This window comes from Bos javanicus, chromosome 4, assembly GCF_032452875.1.
Source record: "Bos javanicus breed banteng chromosome 4, ARS-OSU_banteng_1.0, whole genome shotgun sequence".
NCBI lineage: Eukaryota > Metazoa > Chordata > Mammalia > Artiodactyla > Bovidae > Bos > Bos javanicus.
Window position 1 is genome coordinate 95532852 of NC_083871.1, and position 21166 is coordinate 95554017.

At 40.1% G+C, this 21166-nt stretch overlaps 1 protein-coding gene and 1 long non-coding RNA gene across 3 annotated transcripts in view; one reads left to right on the forward strand and one right to left on the reverse strand.

The window, feature by feature from the left end:
• Positions 1-21166, forward strand: part of MKLN1 (muskelin 1) — a 392081-nt gene that overhangs the window by 103028 nt on the left and 267887 nt on the right. The window lies entirely within an intron of this gene.
• LOC133246763 (uncharacterized) overlaps positions 6868-21166 on the reverse strand; it is a 65727-nt gene continuing 51428 nt past the window's right edge. Inside the window, exons 5-7 of the long non-coding RNA XR_009736163.1 lie at positions 14712-16904; positions 12659-12772; positions 6868-9328 (exon numbers count right to left, since the gene is read on the reverse strand). This is a non-coding gene — a long non-coding RNA (uncharacterized LOC133246763). The remainder of the gene's footprint in view (positions 9329-12658; positions 12773-14711; positions 16905-21166) is intronic.

A 21166-nucleotide genomic window follows, 5' to 3' on the forward strand; every position in this document is an offset into this window, starting at 1 on the left:
TCCAGCTCTCACATCCATACATGACTGTTGGAAGAATCATTTGATTAGATGGACTTTTGTCGGCAAAGTAATATCTCTGCTTTTCTAGTACACTGTCTAGGTTTGTCATAGCTTTTCTCCAAGGAGCAAGTATCCTTTAATTTCGTGGCTACAGTCACTGTCTGCAGTGATTTTGGAGCCCAAGGAAATAAAGTCTGTTACTGTTCCCATTTTTCCCCCATCCCTTTGCCATGAAGTGATTTCATGGTCTACTGTTCAGCCCATGCGTGTGTCAGGTTCCTGCACTCGGTCCTCAGCTCCTTGAGTGGAGGATGGTTTATTGCAGCCCCCACACTGCCCTATGTGCTTCACTGTCAGTGCTCAATACATATTCAATCTTTATGTTTCAATCTCTCCGAAAAGGTAAAGTCAGTATTTTAAAAATTAGCTCTTGAGAGAAACCAACAGCAGGAAGGATTTTGGTGTCAGACAAATTTGGGTTCTAATCTAAGCTGTGCTGAGTATTAATACCAAGATGGCTTCCCAATTTTTATCTGTTCCAAGCCTGACTTTCTTCACTTCTAAAATGAAGACAATAAGATCTCTCTGTGAGGATTAAAATGAGATCAGGCAAATAGAGAACCCAACACAGTTCTGTCTTATCCTTACCCTCCTTTGATGTTAAAATATTTAAGATGTTGAAACATTTTACTCTGGAATATGAATCATATTCATCAGTTTAATACATGTGAGCCATTTTCTCATCACTGGCATAACCTTCCTTGATATAATACCTTCTTCTTACTTGCACTTGAAAGTTTTTCAAAGGCTTACCTTGTAAGTAGGATTGGACTTATCTGTTGTCACCCGAAAAATACCGGTACGGGACAATGATGAGGCAACTCATTGCTGAGTTATTTCCACATGTGCAGGGTCAACCTCACAGCATGACACTGGCCTCCTTCCTTCCAAAGTTAACTTTAAAGAGAATAAACACCATTAGGTGTCTCTTCTCTTTCCCCCTCCACCAAAAATCAGTTGCTACTTTCATCCATGGAAGAGGAGCAGTGAATTCCATTCATCCATCCAACATTTATTCAATGCCTTCTATGTGCTGCTGCTGCTAAGTCGCTTCAGTCGTGCGACCCCAGAGACGGCAGCCCACCAGGCTCCCCCGTCCCTGGGATTCTCCAGGCAAGAACCCTGGACTGGGTTGCCATTTCCTTCTCCAGTGCATGAAAGTGAAAAGTGAAAGTGAAGTCGCTCAGTCGTGTCCGACTCCTAGCGACCCCATGGACTGTAGCCCACCAGGCTCCTCGGTCCATGGGACTCTCCAGGCAAGAATACTGGAGTGGGGTGCCATTGCTATGTGCTAGGTACTGTGATAACAGATGAATCAGTCAGGGTCCGTGCCTTTAAGAGTTTCAGTCTATTGGGGTTTTTTGGAGGAAGATGAGCACCTAACTAAACAAGGATTGTTTGGTAACAATCAGCTCAGCAGGAAAAGCTTCAGAAAGAGGTGATACCTCGAAAAATCAGTACATGGCTGTCAACAGACAGTTAGGGCAGAGCACTTCAGGTGGAGGACCCCCAACTCTTGTTCCTCTTCCCTGATCATTCTGTGCAGCCAGATGTACAGCTGTCTTCTCGGTCTAGGGGACTCAAATTCTTCCTTGGCAGCAGCCACATTATTAGTGCTGGTTCCAATCAGAGGACTGACAGTAGACACTCTGCTGCTGCTTTTGCTGCCGAGACCACAAACAGCTGGAGTGGTTTGAGCTCCCTGGGGGATGGTGGAGGAGTTTGAGCATGCGTGTGTGTACCTGTGTCTATGTACATATGGGTCCAAGAGTGTGGGGTCTTTGTCCATCTGCATGGCCAGCTAGATGTTTATCTGCAGGTGTTGCTACAGAAAACAGAAGTGGATATTCAGGAAACAAAGTGATAGCTTGGGATCTCACAAACAGCTGAAGCACTACTCAGAGAAGGGAGAGGTTGAAATAACCTCTACCAAAACAGAGTGGAACAGAGAAGGAAGTTACATCAGAAGAGGAAGAATGCCAGTGTCATGCTGAAGAGCCACAAATGTCACAAAATAAAAATAAAATGGGGGATTCTTATTTTAGTCAAATGCTATTACAATATTTTCTTTTTTATAGCATTATTAAAATTAGTGAAATAATATTTAGTGCAGTGAACACAGAGGACACAGAAAAACCAAGAAATTGCTATAATGTTTTAAAGTTCCATTTATTTGGATCAGTGATTGATTATAACTTTGCTTTCTACCTCCACATATGAGTTGGGGTTTTTCCTTCAGCATTTAAAAAATATAGAAAACAAGTTCTGAGGTTGACTTACTGAAGGACATTTAAAAAGTCTCATTGTTAGTACAAATTACAAAGTTCTGATAAATATAATCTAATAATAGTGAAGTGATTAAAGGGGTCAGAGCAAGAAATATAGATCCCAGAGATGTTATTAATTTTTTCTTTTCCGTTCATGTAGAAATGTTCATCTCTACCAAAAAGAAGTGTAAGAGTAGGTTTCATTTTGATTAGATTCTTGTAACCATACAAGTGAAAAATTTATAGAATTGACTTTAGGTGAGGAGGGATTATAAAAAGTTAATATAATAGTGAAATAAGCTTGGCATTGGATCTTGTATGAGTCTTTTGAATTTATTACTTTAGAATATAGGAATTGACTTTCCATTACCTTGTTAGAATTATAATGACTTCAGATGATTAACTGATTTGGCAATCTCACAAATAGTTAAAAGCATATGGAGAGGAACAAACTACTATATATGAAATAAATAAGCTACGTGGATATATCATACAACACAGGGAATACAGCTCATATTTTATAATAACTATACATGGAATATAATCTTTAAAAATTGGGAATCACTATGTTGTACACCTGAAACTTAGATAATATCAAATATCAACTATACCTCAAAAAAAGCATATGGAATTTAGCGCAGTGAACTGGGGAAATTTTGTGTGCTTTGGTCACAGTGCAAAACAGTACTTCCCAACTGGATGAACAGTTGGTCCATGTGCTAATTTACCAGGTAACGAGTGAGTAGATTTGGGGTGGACAGAATTGTGACGAATTGACTAGGGAGAGAAAAGTACCTGGTAAAGAAGAAGCAAAGCAAGTGAGGCTAATGTTCACTCTGTTTGCACATGGTAGGTACTCAGTAAATAATTGTTGAAGGAAGAAAGGAATGAAATGAGTGAATGAGTGATGAGTATGAAGAAAGTGGTAATAAACACCTAATTCAAAATGAAATTTAAATTTTGTTTTGTGATAGGGTTATAACATATTTCCTCTATGATACTTGGCTTGGTGATATTTAAAGATATATAATTTTTAGAAGTTATGAGACCCCTGAAGGACAAAACATCTAAAAATTAGATTTGGGGGAAATAGAAATCAATGAAAATTTAAACTTTTAGATTTTCTGAATTTTCTTACAAATTTAAATTCAATGTTACTTTAGAAACATGATAATGTATTATGGATGGTTTATTCATAAAACCATTACATGTTTTTTGATAAATATAATTCATTCACATAACATTTACTAATTAAAATTTTTTTAATGAATTTACTGATGGTTGCAAGTTGATATCAAATATCAGTTGGCTTTTTCAATGAGAAGAGCAGGAAAAAATTTAAATCGTGGAAAAACAATAAATATCACAGAAACTTGTATTTTTTTCTAGATCCAGTGCATTCCTTAAGGAGTTTATTTTCAGGGAATAATCTAAGGACTGTGGGGAAAGGGAAAATAAAATTCACTGACTACAAGTTTTTAAACTGAAGTACAGTTGATTTACACTATATTGGATTCTGATGTACAGATTATGCTCCTTTAAAAGTTATTGTAAAATCATGGCTATTGAGTGCAACTTTTTCCCAAGCATCTACATTTTTGTTTAGTGAGTGATTGCCCCCCAAATTTGCCACTTTCCCTGCTTTCTGAGCTTCCACATCTCCAGGGACCCTCCATCTAGATGCATTTTCTGACTCAGAATTTGCTGAGACTCTCAAATCCCAGTCCGAAGGAGTCTCACAAACTCCCTGCCCCAGCTTGTGTTCTAGGAAGCAAGTCCTTCCCGAAAGGGTGCCCAAGGAATGGGAGAGAGAGAGAGAGACAGGATGCCAAGTTCTGTTTTACGTTTTAAATCTGTAGATCTTTCCTTTGAATGAGTGGTAGGCCATTCTCAATTCCTGCTCCTCTGTATGGAAGAATTTAGCATCACTTCCCATGCTGATCCAAGGAACTTTGCTCTTTGTCCAAAATACAGCTCTTCCCCAAAGCAATTTCCCCTCCTCTGAGAAATGCTTTTGTGTCAGGCTGCACTGCCCTTGAACCAGACAACTTTCTCTTCTTGTCTTTATCTGTCTAAATAAAGCTAACCTACATTTGCTGCCTAATTCATTCGGATGCTTGCTGATGCTATTTAAAGGATCCCTCAAGGCTCCGTGGAAAACAAGATGCATTATCTTCAGTCGGGAACCTTCAGGTTTGTTGGTCATTTAAGGAATTCAAGAATTGAAAGAATCCATTCAGTCTTTAGTAGTTCAGATGTGGAGGACAAAGGAGTTCGTGTTTTTTAATCCCAGGCAATCTTTGACTTGTCCATTGCTGGGATCAGTTGATGATGAAAGAGGGAACTAGAAAGTTAATCTGTGTGTGTGTATCTGCATGTGTGTCTCTGTGTGTGTATGCACACACATGCATGTCTCTCCTTGTCTCTAGGCTTCAAGAAATTTGCCCAACAGAAATTTTTTTTTATTCTGGACTCTGATAATTTGCTAGTCCATTGTGAGTTTACTTTCCCCTCTCAGGGAACAAAAGTGAAAGATAAAAAGGAAATGTCACCTTCGTAAATAGGCTTCTGGTGAGTTTTTGGCTTGTCTCTATCTCCCCCTCTTCAGCCTCCATCAGACATTAGAAAATTCTGTGACTTACATGTTCCAGGGAAAAAAAGAGGAAATTCTAAACAGGGAAAGGAAAATAATGGGATTGTAAATAGGACTCCACTGTACATTTCTATAGGACTGGGAGTTCAGAGAGGTTTCAGATCTGTTGCTTGTTTTTTCTCATCTGGGATTTATGTCAGTCTGTCTGCTTGCTTAGTGGGAGGGAGAGCTGGTACAAATGGGATGGTTTTAACCACCAGTGCACTGCTTAAGCACATGCTTTTATCAGCATCCACTTGTTCAGCCACGATTCTCTGACGTCCATTGCAGTGAGTGAGTCAGAAGCCACAAGCTAACAGGTCTATTCCTTCCCGCCGTCACCTAGGAAACCGATGCATCATCCACAGGAAATGCAGGCCCCGATGGGGAGAGTGCCCAGATCGGGTTATAAAGCTGGCAGTGAGTTTTTCAAAAGAGGTCAAATAATAACGTGTAGAATTTTAGTCTAGGGTAGAAAGTGGATCCAGCCTCTCAGGCATGGATCAAGGACTGTCAGGCAGAAATACTAGGAGAAATTACTCAGCTAAAATCATGAAGGATGTCTGCTTTATAAGAAATTGGCCAAGGGCAAGGGGTATGGAGATATGGTTTGATTCTTCCAGACAGCAAACACATTTAGTTGCTCATTGGCTGAGAGTAATTTTTTTAATGTTACAACAGTGTGTGAAGTAAGATGAGAAAATTGACATGATGTCAAACCAGGCTTTCCGTTGAGTGAAATATATATCCCCCATTGTCATTGTCTCTGTCTTAAAATAGTGATGGAGAGTTCCGTCAGAGAAAAACCGCACCCTGATTCCCCTCGTGCTGTCACTTTTTTTTCTGCCTGTGCCTCGGTTTCTCCCTCCTTGACTACTATGGTTCAGCACTGCCTATTGCCTTAGCGCTCATACACAATCGACCGCACACTGTCCACATATCTGCAAAGATAAGCTTAACACAGCTGAGAAAAATTACCTGTGGAGTTTCAAGTTGTTTGACAAGCTTAACGTCTCCAGGTACATTTTACATGCTCATGCTGCTATGGGTGAAACAGCCCACGGAAAAGTACAACGTGAGCTGTACCAGAACTTCCTGTTTTAGGCTCAAAGAATATTAAAACAGGAAAGAAAAACAACTCAGAAACCACTGGGCCCAACACCCTCATTTTCCACATGAGAAATGAGTCCCAGACAGATAATTTGTTTAAGGTCATCTAGGGAATTAGTGTGTCTGTTGGGGGTCAGGAAGAGGAGAGAAGATGGGCTGCAAGCTCAACTACAAGCTCAGAATGAGTCAATAGGTGATATGGCCACCTAAGAGACTGTTATAATATTGAACTGCATTAATTGAAGTATGGAATCCTTACTAAGAGGGGTAATTGGTACCCTTACAGGCTGGTCAGCATTGCCAAGAAAACAATATTCTGTCCTGAGTACCCATCGAATAGGAAACAGTAACAAAACCAAATGTTCCCAGAGGAGGGTAAAGATGGTGATAGGTTTTAGCTCCATACAAGTAATTTTCTAATCATTCGAGCTGATTGAGATGTATTAAACTGGCTGAGGGGACAGTGAATTAATTCTCCATTTCCAGAGGTGTTCAAATATTCATTCATCCATCCAAATACATTTATTGAGTGCCTGCCATATGCCACGAATTTATATATCTTATAAACAGGTGAATTCTGTAAAACTATTAGTAAGATAAAACTAGCTACTAGTGATTTAGGAAGACACATCTCTACAAAAAAAGGGTTTGATGGGTCTTTCAAAGCTTTACAACTAGATGGCATTCTAATCTCCTTGCTATATCCATTCTACTGGGCTCCTTTATCCAAAATAGACCAGTCCATGTAAATTGAAAGGCGGTCAAGACAGTGAAAGAAAGAAAGAAAAAAAAAAGACAGTGAAAGATTGAAGGCAAAAGGAAAAGGGGGCAGCAGAGAATGAGATGGTTAGTTAGCATCGCCAATTCAATGGACATGAATTTAAGCAAAACTGTGAGAGTTAGTGGAGGATGAGGAGCCTGGCGTGCTGCAGTCCATGGGGTCACAAAGAGTTGGAAACTACTTAGCGACTAAAGAAGAGCAAGACTGCCTTTGCCAAGTGTCATAATCAACTCTTTTTCATCTTCCATATAGAACTTATTGCCAAATAGATCTAACAGATCTTGAATCTATGGAACCATCGCTGGCTTTCAGTAAAGGTTCCAGAATGAGAATTTTTACCACACTTGGCTTTTAAATGTTTGAACATATATTTTTAGCCCTTGTGCATGCATGTTCAGTGGTGTCTGACTCTTTGCGACCCCATGGACTGTAGGCTACCAGGCTCCTCTGTCCATGGGATTTCCAGGCAAGAGTCCTGGAGTGGGTTGCCATTTTCTGCTCCAGAGAATCTTCTTGACCCAGGGATAGAGCCTGCATCTCTTGCATCTCCTGCATTGGCAGGCAGATTCTTTACCACTGCGCCACCTGGAAGTCCTTTTTTAGCCCTTATCCGAATTAATATTTGGATTATAGGCATTCACATATTCCAAATTGTTTCCATTTCTTGGATTACTTTTCCTCATTTCTTGATGATTGATGTTCCTTGCATAGATCCAGCCAACATTATTCACATGTTTTGAGTCTCTCTTTGTCTTTCAGAATCACCCCTATTGACTAATGATCCAGCTCTTAGCCACATGCAACACTGGTGATTTTTCTTACCATTCCTAACATTCGTTTTTGTTAATCTCTTTCATTTTCAGTTTTATTTTCATCATAATCATAAGCCTTTTCTTAATAGCACATTCAACATTCCCATTGCTTTTACAATTGTCAGACATACTGGGCTTAATAATGTTGCAAAACACCCCAAATTAAATACAGTAAACCTGCTGGTAATAAAAAACTAGTTGGCCAAGACTAAAACAACTGCATCCAACTGCCATTGCCGTCTGTTGGGGGCAGACAAAGCAGAAAAAAATTTGCTTTTGGAGCAAATTATTTTTCATCTTAGTGAAAATTCACAGGGGGCCAAGCTGGCAAAGAATCCCTTGTCTCTTCCACCGTCGTGCCATTCCAGTGAAGTGCATTTGTGACAATAGTCATCAAATCACATATAAATATGTAATCAACCAAAATTATTTTTAGATAGCTCAGTTCTCTTTCATTGCCTTGATGAGACTGAGGTCATGGGTTTGATCTCTGTATGGGATATTTAGTACACGGAAAACTGTGTCACCCAAGTAGTCTGTGCCTACATCTAGCCATCTCACAAATGCATGTTCTTTAGGGGACCTAGACATAGCATGTGGTGGGACATATCATTTCAGTACAGTCCATATAGGAAAATGCAATTATAAACCTTCATAACAATATTTGACTTTGGAATCTGCAAACTTGAAACCTCAAGTAGCCATTAATAAGAGAGAAGACACTTCAGTGGTATGTTGGTTTTACAGAAAACAATAAAGTTCTATAAAACAATTATCCTTCAGTTAAAAAATAAATTAATTTTAAAAAAAGCTATAAGCATAGGTCAGGTCACAGAGTTCTCCAAATGTAAAATACTAAAGAAAAAGGCTTATTTTTCTCATTGAGATCATTAGAAATATAGAGGGTGGTACCTCGTTTACTTCTACTCCCCAGGAAACTGATGACAATTAATTCCTATTGACTTAGTATTCTGAGATTTGCCAAGGAGCAGCTCAATGTCACCAGAGAATGTTACACATTTGTCAAAACTACAGATTCACAACTCAGTTTCGGCCTCAAATGTAATTTTCTCCCTCTGTTTTCAGATCTGTTCCTCCCTCATCGCCAGAGCTGCAGGCTGCTCTCTAAATAACACTGTGTCCCTGGCTTCCTAGCTCCCATTTGAATGTTTCGGCAGGGCTCCTTTGAGATCTGCCCCCCACTGCCTCCCCTCTCCCAGGCTTGCCTTCGTTTGTCTGAGTCAGCCATGAGTCACCTCACTCATTAGTGGAACTCAGAATGCCTCTCCATCCTCCAGATCCCTTTTGTCTCCCTTCTTGTAACTGGTTTTCTGGCAGCGTCAGATCTGTGGACAACCTTGAAGTTAGGGGCTGGGTCACTATTAAGATGATCTGCTCCGTAAAGAGGTTGGCAGACTGCAAGGAGAACTAAAAATGACGACGATGATGATGATAATGATGATAACAATAATGATAATGGTGCACACAGTTGCTTCAGATGCATTTTAATGGCCAGATTTGGTACCTTTGCCCATGTCAGCTCATAGGACAGCACAGGGGTCCTTAATTCTTGGTCTCTTCCTTGTCTCTTCTTTCCCTCTTCACCATCACTTCCTCCACACACATGCCCATATGGCACAAAGTGCAAGCTTAGAGACTCCACTCTCTGGAAAGGCAGGTAAAAGAGCAATGTCCTTACGTTGGTGGGCACTCTTTTCTCCAGGATTTTCATGTTTACTCTCCTTTCTACTCATTCAATTTTACATTCCCAATTCTTTGTTTTTTGTGAAAGGTGGAACAGAGAGGACAAATCAGAAAGATTTATGCCTATTGATGCCTCCTGGGCATATAAAGAAACTAGTGAGATGACACTGATAATAAACTCTGAATTCACTGTAGAAAATTTCAACACCAAAACACCATTATTGAATTAATAATGAATTATCAGTTCATTATTAATGAATTATTAATCCTACTTAAAGCCCTTTGTAAAATAGCTGATACTTTACCCAACTGGACAGTGACTAGTTTTTATAAGTCAGATGATTTACTCTTGAAAGGGAATGCAGCTATCCCCCTGTCCTGCCATAATCAGCACGCATTTACTAAGCACCTGTGATGAACAGGCCCTGAGCCACGCCCCCTAGGGCAGTGCTTTTCAAGCTTCACTGTGTGTGATGTTATCTGGGAAACTTGCTAAAATGCAGATTCCGATTCAAAAGACCTGGAGTCAGGTTCTGCATTTCCATAAGCTCCCTGGAGATGTCCTTGCTGCTGCCCAGAAACCACATTTTGAGGAGCAAGACCACAGGGGTTCCACATAGAGCCAGACAAGGCTTGACTCTGTCCCTGAGAAACACTGGGGACCCACAGCCTCTGGGATGCTACCCTGTGCATTCCTTCTCCTCAGCTGCTGATAATTATCTGTGAGGCCCAGACAATGCTGATCTGTTCTTCTCAATGCTCTTGGCTTTCTCAAGTCTTTATTCCCAGTGGAGGGTATTAAAACTGCAAGGCTCAAATTGGGATTAGGGCAAGGAAAAGGCCCATTTATCTTTTAACCTTTGTTCTGAGAGCTAGGCCACTTAACCAGTGATCTCTGAACTCACATTTTAAGCAGAGCCTGATTAACAAAAAAGTATTTCTCTGATTGCTAGAGATCTCCTTTTATGATTCGTTAGTTTGTATCCCTTGCCAACTTTTCTATTAGGGTCTTTGTCTTTTAAATAATGAGTTGTAATAGTTTTCCATTAAAATATTAAGGAGGATCTCTTTGTCCCTAATAAAGGATATTTCAACATTTCATCTATTCATTTTGGAGCTAGGAATCTTAGATTCTAGGTTAACTAATTTTCTTGCTAATCTGAGCAAGCCAACTTACCTATTATGACATGGTTCCTTTACTTGTAAATGGAGGTGGTAAAGACTACATATTGAATATATGTTGAGTACAAAACTGTTGGGTATAAAAAGAAAGTACATGTGGGATGATGCTGTATAATCATAGAACATGGGTACTTGGTTTCAGAGCTTATATTAATCTGATAGCATGATTGAACCTGTCTTCCCTAATAGCTCAGTTGGTAAAGAATCTGCCTGCAATGCAGGAGATCCCCATTCGATTTCTGGGTCAGGAAGATCCCCTGGAGAAGGGATAGGCTACCCCCTCCAGTATTCTTGGGCTTCCCTTGTGGCTCAGCTGGTAAAGAATTCGCCTGCAATGCAGGAGACCTGGGTTCGATCCCTGGGTTGAGAAGATCTCCTGGAGAAGGGAAAGGCTACCCAGTCTAGTATTCTGGCCTGGAGAATTCCACGGGGTCACAAAGAGTCGGACACGACTGAGTGACTTTCACTTTCACTTTTCATTACTGAACCTAAAGTGGGACATAGCTGACTGATGTTAACAAGTACCAGTTTTGTTTGTTTCATTTTGTTTTGCTTTCAGTTTTTTTTTTTTTTTAAACAGTTATTGAGCACTGTCAAGTACTCTGAGTGTGCTTATCTGGTTTGGGTAGTACATACGTGGAGTTAGAAGCTGCCTGTTAAGAGCTTCATATGCGTGAAAGTGCTTATGCTTTCTGTTTTCCCTTTGCTTCCACAACTGCAACTTTCTAAGTTGTCAACAGACAAGATCTTGTCTCCTGACATGTCCAATTAAGAAACTATCTCAGTACTGAGGTTAATGACCCAGTTGTTCCTTAGTCTCTTCCTTAGCTGGCTCATCTCTACTAGAACCTTATACTTGTTAAAATTGTTTATTTATATAGTAGATGTTATGAGTGGTAGTATTCCAGTTTAGACTGATAGGTTTTTGTCTAGCTTAGAGTAATAGAAAATGTGTATTTCCTCCCTCATCTGTGAGTTTAATGCCTATACGTTCATACCATTACTGCCTGAAAGAAAAAGAATATAATGAACCATTATTACTAAAATAGAAATGTCTGAAAACAATGTGCTTTGCCTCTAGTTGGTATTTGTTTTTTGATACAAAGGAAAGAAACTCTAACAGCAAGATTTTGACTATCATCCAGGTAGAGAATGCTCCCTCATTCCCACTGTTTCCCCCTATATTCTTCCTACACAAAATCTGCCTTATGAGTCCCTACACAGAGCATAGAGAAAAACAAAAAGAGTCAATATTATTGAATCTCATCCATTTGCCAAGCACTGTGCTAAGTGCTTTCAGGTACATTTTCTCATCTAATGGATCTTTTACTTTCTTACTGCAGGGAAGATGGTGAGCTTGTGCCTTTACTTTGCTATTTCCTCTTCCTAGAGTCCTTATACCTCCCTGTCTGTGTCAGCCTTATACTGCAAGCAAGGGAACCTAATTTTTGCAAAATCCCCTCCCCGTTTTTTTTTCATGTCATTCAGGTCCACAGCAAAAAATTGGTTGGTTTCTCATTCTGGAAAATAAGAGATTGTCCATTCAGGGACAAGTGAACAGAACAGGGCTGAGGGCTAAATGCTGTTTCACACACATGGGTGGCCAACTACCTCTGGTGAGAAGTCTCTCTTTTTCTGGCTTCTTTCCCAAATAATACATTGAACTTTGCAGCAAAAAGCATCCATAAACATGCAAATTCTCCTTGGATTTATCTCTTTATATATGAACACAGGTTCCTTACCACTTCTTTCACCCACCCACAACCCACCAAAAAACAAAAAGAGAAAAAAAGGAAACCTCTCCTGGAGAAACATGATGGATCTTATCTATTCCTGAGACTAACTGCCATTTTCTCCTCTTACCATGATTCCAAATTTTGGACTCCACTAAGGAAAACATAGTCTGTGTGACCTTGCATAACCAGGGAGGAAGGAATCTCGCCTGGGCAATGAGAGGGAAGGGCTGAGTCACTATCTCAGCCCTCAGGAATGGCTCTCCAGCTGCTGACTGAGGCCACACGGGTTCAGCCACAAGGCCAGCAGGGACCTCCCCAGTGACTAGCCAAGAAGAAGCAACCAGGACTAGCCAGAGTGAACTGGGGCAACTGACCCATTTGTAGATGGCCCCGCAAGGACAGTGGTCAGCAGTCCAAGTCGCAGTTCTGGTGGGGTAGCAATGCCTGGTCCAATCTGGTGGATGAATGATGCCTGACAACAGAAGACTCTGGAAAAGGATGTACTTGTAATTAGCATGTGGTGGCATTTTTATTCTAGAATTTTATTCTTTGCTCTTTCACATATACAACAGACATTGAACAAACATATTAGGCACTGAACTAGAGGTTGGCATGTTCCTTGCCCTCAGGGAGTTGACAGTCAAGCAAAAAGGGAGGAAACATAGGCCCTCTAAGAGAACATAGAAGAGGGACTTAAGACTTGACAGTTGGAGAAGCTTCCCCAAGAATGTGAAAGGTTATGGAGCAGGGGGTAGGCGGGTGGGGTGGTGGAGAGGGACATGGAGCTGGGACCCTCCAGGTGGAGGATGCAGCAGTTCAAAGTTGCAGAGGCGGAGAAAGAACAGGAGGTTCACTGGAGAAGTAAAGTGGTTTAGTGTGGCCTAGATCAGAACATGCAGGGGAATGGGCAAGAATTGACCCTGGAGAGGTGAGCAGGGATCAGGTTGTAAAGGTGTAATCCTGTATGTGTATGTAAGAGGGTCTGAATTCTATCCCAAGGCCAATGGGAATGACTAACTGACCTGCGGGGGAAGGATATATCAAATATGTTTTTTAAGGAAGTTTTCTCACTGGTTGTAATCTAGAGATTGGATTCAAGGATGCAAGGAGTGTTACCAAAATGCAAGTCTGTGTGCCTGACTCACAGTGATGCCAAACAATACCAAAACTTTGGAGTTTGGAACAGAGAAAGATTTATTATTATTGCAGGACCCTGAAAGGAGATGGGTAGCTCATGCCTGAAAAACCCCCAAACTCTTCAAAAGCTCTCAGCAAAGCCCTTTTCTGGGAAAGGGGAGGGAGAGATGTGGTGAGTTGTTGCAAACTTCTTGATGTCGGAGCCTCTGTTCTTGAGGTCACATCATAGTCAGGTAATGATGTTTCTGTAAACCTCCACCAAATGAACGTTATTCTCTGTTCTGACAAGAAAGTGCCAGATCATGGCATCGGGTCCCATCAATTCATGGCAAATTGATGGGGGGAAAAGTGGAAACAGTGGCAGATTTTATTTTCTTGTGCAGCAAAATCACTGCGGATGGTAACTGCAGCCATGATATTAAAAGATGCTTACTCCTTGGAAGAAAAGCTATGACAAACCTAGACAGTGTATTAAAAAACAGAGACATCACTTTACTGACAAAGGTGACATAGTCAAAGCTATGTTTTTTCCAGTAATCGTGTATGGATGTGAGAGTTGGACCATAAAGAAGGCTGAGTGCCAAATAATTGATGCTTTCAAATTGTGGTGTTGGAGAAGACTCTTAAGAGTCCCTTGGACTGCACTGAGATCAAACCATCAAACTAGTCAGTTCTTAAGGAAATCAACCCTGAATATTCATTGGAAGGAATGATGCTGAAGCTGAAACTCCAATACTTTGGCCACCCAATGTGAAGAGCCAACTAATTAGAAAAGACCCTGATGCTGGGAAAGATTGAGGGCAGGAGGAGAAGGGGACAACAGAGGATGAGATGGTTGGATGGCATCACCAACTCAATAGACATGAGTTTGAGAAAGCTCCAGGAGATGGTGAAGGACAGGGGGAAGCCTGGTGCTGCAGTCCATGAGGTCACAAAATCAGACACGACTTAGTGACTGAACAACATCAGGTTGCTGCTTGACACTTGGTTGATTGTGGGCAGGGCCCACTGTGGTGCCAACCAGTGGCTGAGCAGGACCCATTGCTTCGTACTGGAATAATGGCCCACAGCAGTAGCCACCTGCTAAGGACTGTCTTTGGCTGTGCCTTGTTGCAGGAGGACCAGGTTGGAGGAACTTGCAGTAACTGAAGAAGGAAATAATGTGGGCCTGAGCCATAGCAGAGGCAATAGGAATGCAAGAAAGATAAGACTGAGAGATACAAAAGCAGTTACCAAGTGACCTTGGTGATTAGGTCACAGGTGGGGCCTGCAGAGTTTAGAAAGACTCACCTTTGGTGGGTGGGGAGAGATGACGGGAGCTGAAGGCTTGCTGGAAGGAGATGATGAGTTCAGGTTGAAGCAGGAACTCAAGACAGAAACCCTGCCATTGACCTGAATATCAGTGGTGGAAGGTCAGGGCAACTTAGCCAGCACTGGGGATTCTTCAGGTGTACCCTGAAGGAATCTTAAAGACAATTCCAGACCCCACCAGCAAGAGAGGATGGGCCTCCTAATACAAGTTCCTACTTAGAATCCTGGCTTATTAAGACTGAATCTGTGCAGGATTGAGGCTGCAGATGAGAGGTCTTCAGAACCTGCAGCCAAACAAGGCCTGACAAGCTGTTTCCATGGAGATGTGGTGTGCGCAGGAGGGAGTGAGTAGGAGGGCTGATCCACTCCAGAGCCTTGGGTCACAAGGCTGCAGTGGGCTAACAGATAAACAGGAAAAAGGCATAGTCAGTCAGAAAAGAACGTTCAAAACTATTGGCAGTTAATTGGAGATATCGTGTCATAATTCTTGATTAAGTCTAACAATTTGAAGGATTAGGGTAAGCCACTTTATGATCCTGCTAGTTATTTCAGGTACCACTTAATGAGGGCACGAGGAAGTGGATGCCAGCTGAGGCCAACTCCAAATGTACATACTCCCATCTTAAGCCTTTCTGCACCCGTGGACTCTAAGTAGCTACATATTATTTCCAAATTTCTGGGGAAACAGGCAGGGATATGGGAAGTTAATTTTTTTTTTTTCCATTTGCCATGTTGTTGGCACTAATAACTCAGGAAATCTTTGGAGCTCTTCGGGAAACTCAGGTGCTGGCAGAGCCTCAGATTAAATGTTATTATTAAACAATTTGAGGAACATTCTGGACAGAGAGCCAGCAGCAGTGGGGACCCACGTGTTTTGTGTTGGGGGAGGATAGAATATACATAACATGAAGTCAACTATTTTGACCATTTTAGAATATGCTATTCAGCGGCAATAAGTATATTCATAATCTTGTGTAACCATTACCACTGTCTCTTTGCAAAACTTTACCATCATCCAAAACAAAAACTCTGTAACTGTTAAGCAATGATGCCCTTCTGGGCTCCAAGTGTTTTTAACAACTTATTATGCTGTGAAAACTCTGCCTCCCAGTCAGGAGAATAGTGTGACTGCTGCTAATAAGAAAACTAGCTGGATCTTGGTTTGGTCAGTAAGCTTTCAATTTATATCTGGGGTTTTTTGGCTAAAGACTCCTTTAATCCTGTGGGTGAGCCTGTTAAACCTATTCTCTGAAGGGAGGGAGCCTGATTTTTAACCACCTTAATGACTGATGGGACTTGTTAATCTTGATCTCCAAGGTATTCAAATGGCTTGTGGCAGTGCTTGTTAAGAAGTCAGCAAAAACTGTCAGGACCACAGGATCTTATAAAGATTCTACTAGAGACAAACTTTGTTCCAAAAATAGCTGGGAGATGAATTGTCTGGGAGCAACTTCATTTTAAGTGACCAAAAATGATAATGCCCAAGGAGGATAAGACACGATTCTGACTTGGAACAGTAGATCATGACTGAAAGACCAGAGCTGGAAATTCCAAGTTTCCTACTGTCTTTTCTTTCACAAATTAAAACATTTAGTGCGGGTAGGGATAAGCCTTTGTGATTTCCTTTCTTCATCCAACAAGTGTGAGGTGTTTAGAACATGCTGCTTATCAGACAGGACTCAATCTGGAGTTCACAAACCCAAAGTAGCAATAGCTCTCAAAGCCCAGGCAGATATTTCCCAGAGGCATGATGTCAGTCTCAAGAAACAGCAGGAGGGAAAAAGAATAGGGAAGATTTAGTGAAAATCACTCCATCATAAATACAATCTAAACCACATGTCCTATTTGAGGGCCAGGGGTAAGACAAATAGTTTAAAACACTTTGCTATTCCTGGGAACTAGAACTCAGAGGAGGTTAACTGGCTTACTCAGGGTCACCCAGAAAACCAGGAAGAGAGCTGAAATTTAGTACCTTTGTTTCCTGATACCTGTTTTAGTGGTTTATTTTGATCAGGATCTGCTGGTATTCTATGCTTGGAATGCACGAGGGAGATGGTTCTCAGATCTTCTCTATGAAGTTTTCATTTGGTCAGGGGTGATCTATCGGTAGCTTTACCTCCAAATTCTCCTCCAGTTTAGTCTTCATATCATAATTGGTTCAGAACCCAAATTCTGCATAGTTCAGAAAAATGCTATTAGCAGTCTAGAAGAGATTTAATACTCTTAAGATTGCATTAGGGGATGATTTCCAAAATGGTGGTATGGAGAGCTTCACAGACTCACTCCTCAACAAAACAACCATACCTGGTGAAAATTATTTACCATTTAACATTGTTGTTCCGTAAAGGGAGATGAAAGCCAAGAAGATCAAAGGCTACCACCCCAATCCGGCGCCTCACTTGTAAAAAAAGGGTATTACTCCATGAGAAGTGGGTCACTGTTCCCTCAGAAGCTCTCAACAAGGGAACAGACTTTATTTGGAAAAGAATGTGGGGAAATTCAAACTGAAGAGAGTCTTGGAAAACAATGGAGATTTTGGTGATAAGCAATTAAGGGGGAGTTGGTATCTCTTTGAGAACAACAAGCCTGACTATAGGCCAGTTCATTTTACTAGAAAGGACCAGAGAAAAAGACAGCTAAGAAGAGCACTCCTAGGATCAGAACAAATCTCAAAGACTGGCCTCAAAAACTACCTCTGCAGAGGGTCTTAAAATTAACTGGATCAGACTGTGTAGCAATGTATGCAACAAGCATTGTTGAAAACAACAGAGTGATTTGCTAACAACTAATAGAGCCTAATATCTAGGGATCATAACAACAAAGACAGACAATTTAGGGAGACTGGGGACAGAGACAGTCAAAGAGAACTATGCTAAAATAAACATCATCCCAGGATGACTGTACACGAGGCCAAATATGCATCTTCTGAGGACCAACATCAGAGGTTTCAAACTGTAGGGAAATAGAATTTACCAAGATAGTTTAGCTCAGTCATGGAAGAAATAAAAAGGCAAATTACAACAATAAGCTCATAAGTTCAAAAATAAACAATAAGGTTGAGAGGATCAGTATCTAGCCTTGCTACAATATATTATCTAAAATGTTCAGTTTTCAACAAAAAACTCATGAGACATGCAAAGAAACAGGAAAGTGTAATGTGACCCAAACAGGAGGAAAAAAGCAGTCAATAGAAACACCCTGTGAGAGGGCTCAGATCCAGCTTAGCAGACAAGACTTCAAAGCAGCTATTATAAATATATTCAAAGAACTGAAGAAAACCAAACTTAAAGAAGCAAAAGAAGGTAGGATAAAAATCTCCCGTAAGATAATCAGTAAAGAGATGGAAATTATTATTATTTTTGAAAGAACCTAACAGATGTCCCAAGCCTGAAAATTGTGATAATTAGGGAAAAAAAAATCGCTAGAGGAGCTCAATAATATAATTGAACTGGCAGAAGAAAGAATCAGCAAACGAGATAGATAGCTATTATTTGATCTCAAGAACAGAGAGAAAGGAGGATGAAGAAGTAATGAACAGAACTTCAGAGAAATGTAAGAAGCATTAAGTACATCAACATATGTATAATGGGAGTACAGGAGAAAGAAAGGAGCAGAAAAAATAGAATGGCTGAAAACTTCTCAACTAATCTCAAGTAGAATAAACCTAGATCCACATTCAGACACATCATAGTAAAAATGATGAAGGAGAATATTTGGAAAACAGCAAGGATAAACTCATCACAAACAAGGGAATCCAAATAAGACTAATAGCTGACTTCTCACCAGAGACAATGGGGGCTAGAAAGCAGTGAGGTGGCATATTTAAAGTGCTGGGGGGAGGACTTCCCTGGTGGTCCAGTGGTTGGGAATACACCTGCAAATGCAGGGGACATGGGTTTGATCCCTAGTCTGAGAAGATTCCACATGCCCCAGAGCAACTAAGCCCATGCTCCTTGGAGCCAGGGCTCTACAAAAAGAGAAGCCACCCCAATGAGAAGCCCAGACACTGCAACTAAAGAAAGCCTGCAACAAAGACCCAGCACAGCCAAAAATAAATAAATAAATAAATAAATAAATAAATATATATATATATTTTTTTAAGAAACTAAAGTGCTGAGGGAAAAAATCTGCTCAAATCAGAATCTTTTATCCAGGAAACTATTTCTCAAAAATGAAAGTGAAATAGAGACATTCCCAATAAGCAAAATCTGAGAGAATTAATTGACAGCTAGAGTTATATGAAACAAGGAAGTTCTTCAAACTGAACACAAGTAATCCCAGTCAGTAATTCAAATCCACACAAAATCCAAAGAGGACTAGTAAATACAATTATGTAAGAATAAAAGACAGTATATCAATGCATAATTTTTCTCCTTTTTTCTCTTTAATGATCTAGAAAGCAATTGTATAAAAGAACACATTTCACAATGGAGGTGGGTGGGAACGAAAAGCTATAGTAGAGTAAGAAGTGCAACAAGATGGTAACTCAAATCCATGGGAACAAATGAAGAGAACCAGAACTGGTAAATAAGAAGGCGATAAAACAAACCCTAAATATAACCTGCTTTCCTTTCTGTTTTTAACTTAAAAAAAAGATATAAAATTATATTAATTCATAATTATAATATGTATTATTGGGTTTGTAACAAAACTATAAACCAATTAGATCTAACAGACATCTATAAAATGTTCCAACAACCAACAGCAAAGTACACATTCTTTTCATATGAATATGGACTATTCTCCAAGATAGACTATACTCTAGGTTATTTCAAAGGTTTGAAGTTATAAAAGGCGTGAGTTCTGACCACAATGGAAATAAAGTAGAATCAATAAGACAAGGAAATTTGATAAATACACAGATATCTGGATGGTAAATAATTTACTCCTAAATAACAAATAGGTCAAAAAAAAAAAAAAAACCTGATAAAGAAATTAGAAAATATTTTGAGATGAATGAAAATAAAAGCAAAACATAACAAAACTTATGGAATGTACCGAAGCAGTTCTTAGAAGGAAATGTACAGCTGTGGATGCTTATGTTGAAGAGAAAAAAAGAAAAGGATCTCAGATCAATAACCTATTCTTCCATTTTAGAAACTAGAAAAAGAAGAGCAAACTAAGTCCAAATCAAGCAGATGGAAGGAAGTAGTAGATTAGAGCAGAAATTAATAAAACAAAAGATAGGAAAGACAATAGAGAAAATGAACAAAACCCAAAGCTGGTTCTTTGAAAAGATCAACAAAATGACAAACCTTTAGCTAGACTGACCAAAAAACGAAGAAAGAAGATTCAGATTACTAAAATCAGAAATAAAAGAGGACATTACTATCAACTCCACAAAAATAAAAAGGATTATACTAACTAGTTTTATATATGTATATATGTGTATAAAGGCAATGGCACCCACTCCAGTACTCTTGCCTGGAAAATCCCATGGACCGAGGAGCCTGGTAGGCTCCTAAGAGTCAGGCAGGACTGAGCGACTTCACTTTCAGTTTTCACTTTCATGCATTGGAGAAGGAAATGGCAACCCACTCCAGTATTCTTGCCTGGAGAATCCCAGGGACAGAGGAGCCTGGTGGGCTGCCGTCTATGGGGTCTCACAGAGTCGGACACGACTGAAGTGACTTAGCAGCAGCAGCATATATATATATAATATATATATATTATATATATATATAAATATAAATGATTCACTTTGATGTACACCTGAAAATAACACAACACTGTAAATCAACTATACTCCAAAAAGTCCTTTTTAAAATAAATAAAACCGTGTGAACCAATCTTAGGACCACATCAGGCATGCCCTACAAAAGCAACCTGGTTTCCTCCCAAAATGGATGTACCCAGAGGACCCTAAATTGCTTACAAAAACAATAAAAATCAATCACATTTGATACCCTAAAAAAATAAAATCAACAAAGAATTTGAATAAACATTCCTTTAAGGAAGATATACAAAAAAGGCCAATTAACAAGCACATGAAAAGATGCTCAACATCATTAGCCATCAGGGAAACACAAATCAAAACTAAAATGAGGGCTTCCCTGGTGGTCCAGTGGTTAAGAATCTGCCTTGCAACTCAGGGGACACTGGTTTGATCCCTGGTCCAAGAAGATCCCACATGCCGTGGAGCAACTAAGCCTGTGCACCACAACTACTGAGCCTGTGCTCTTGAGCCCTTGTGCCGCAACTACTGAAGCCCATGGGCCTTAGAGCCGGTGCTCCACAACAAGAGGAGCCGCTGCGGTGGGAAACCCACACACCTCGACTCGAAAGTAGCTCAGGCTCTCTGCAACTAGAGAAAGCCTGCATGCAGCAATGAAGACCCAGAGCACCCAAAAATAAAATAAAAACTAAATGAATAAAATAAATTTAAAAAAATGTTTTTAAATCTAAACTGAGATACCTCTTCGTACTCTCTAGGA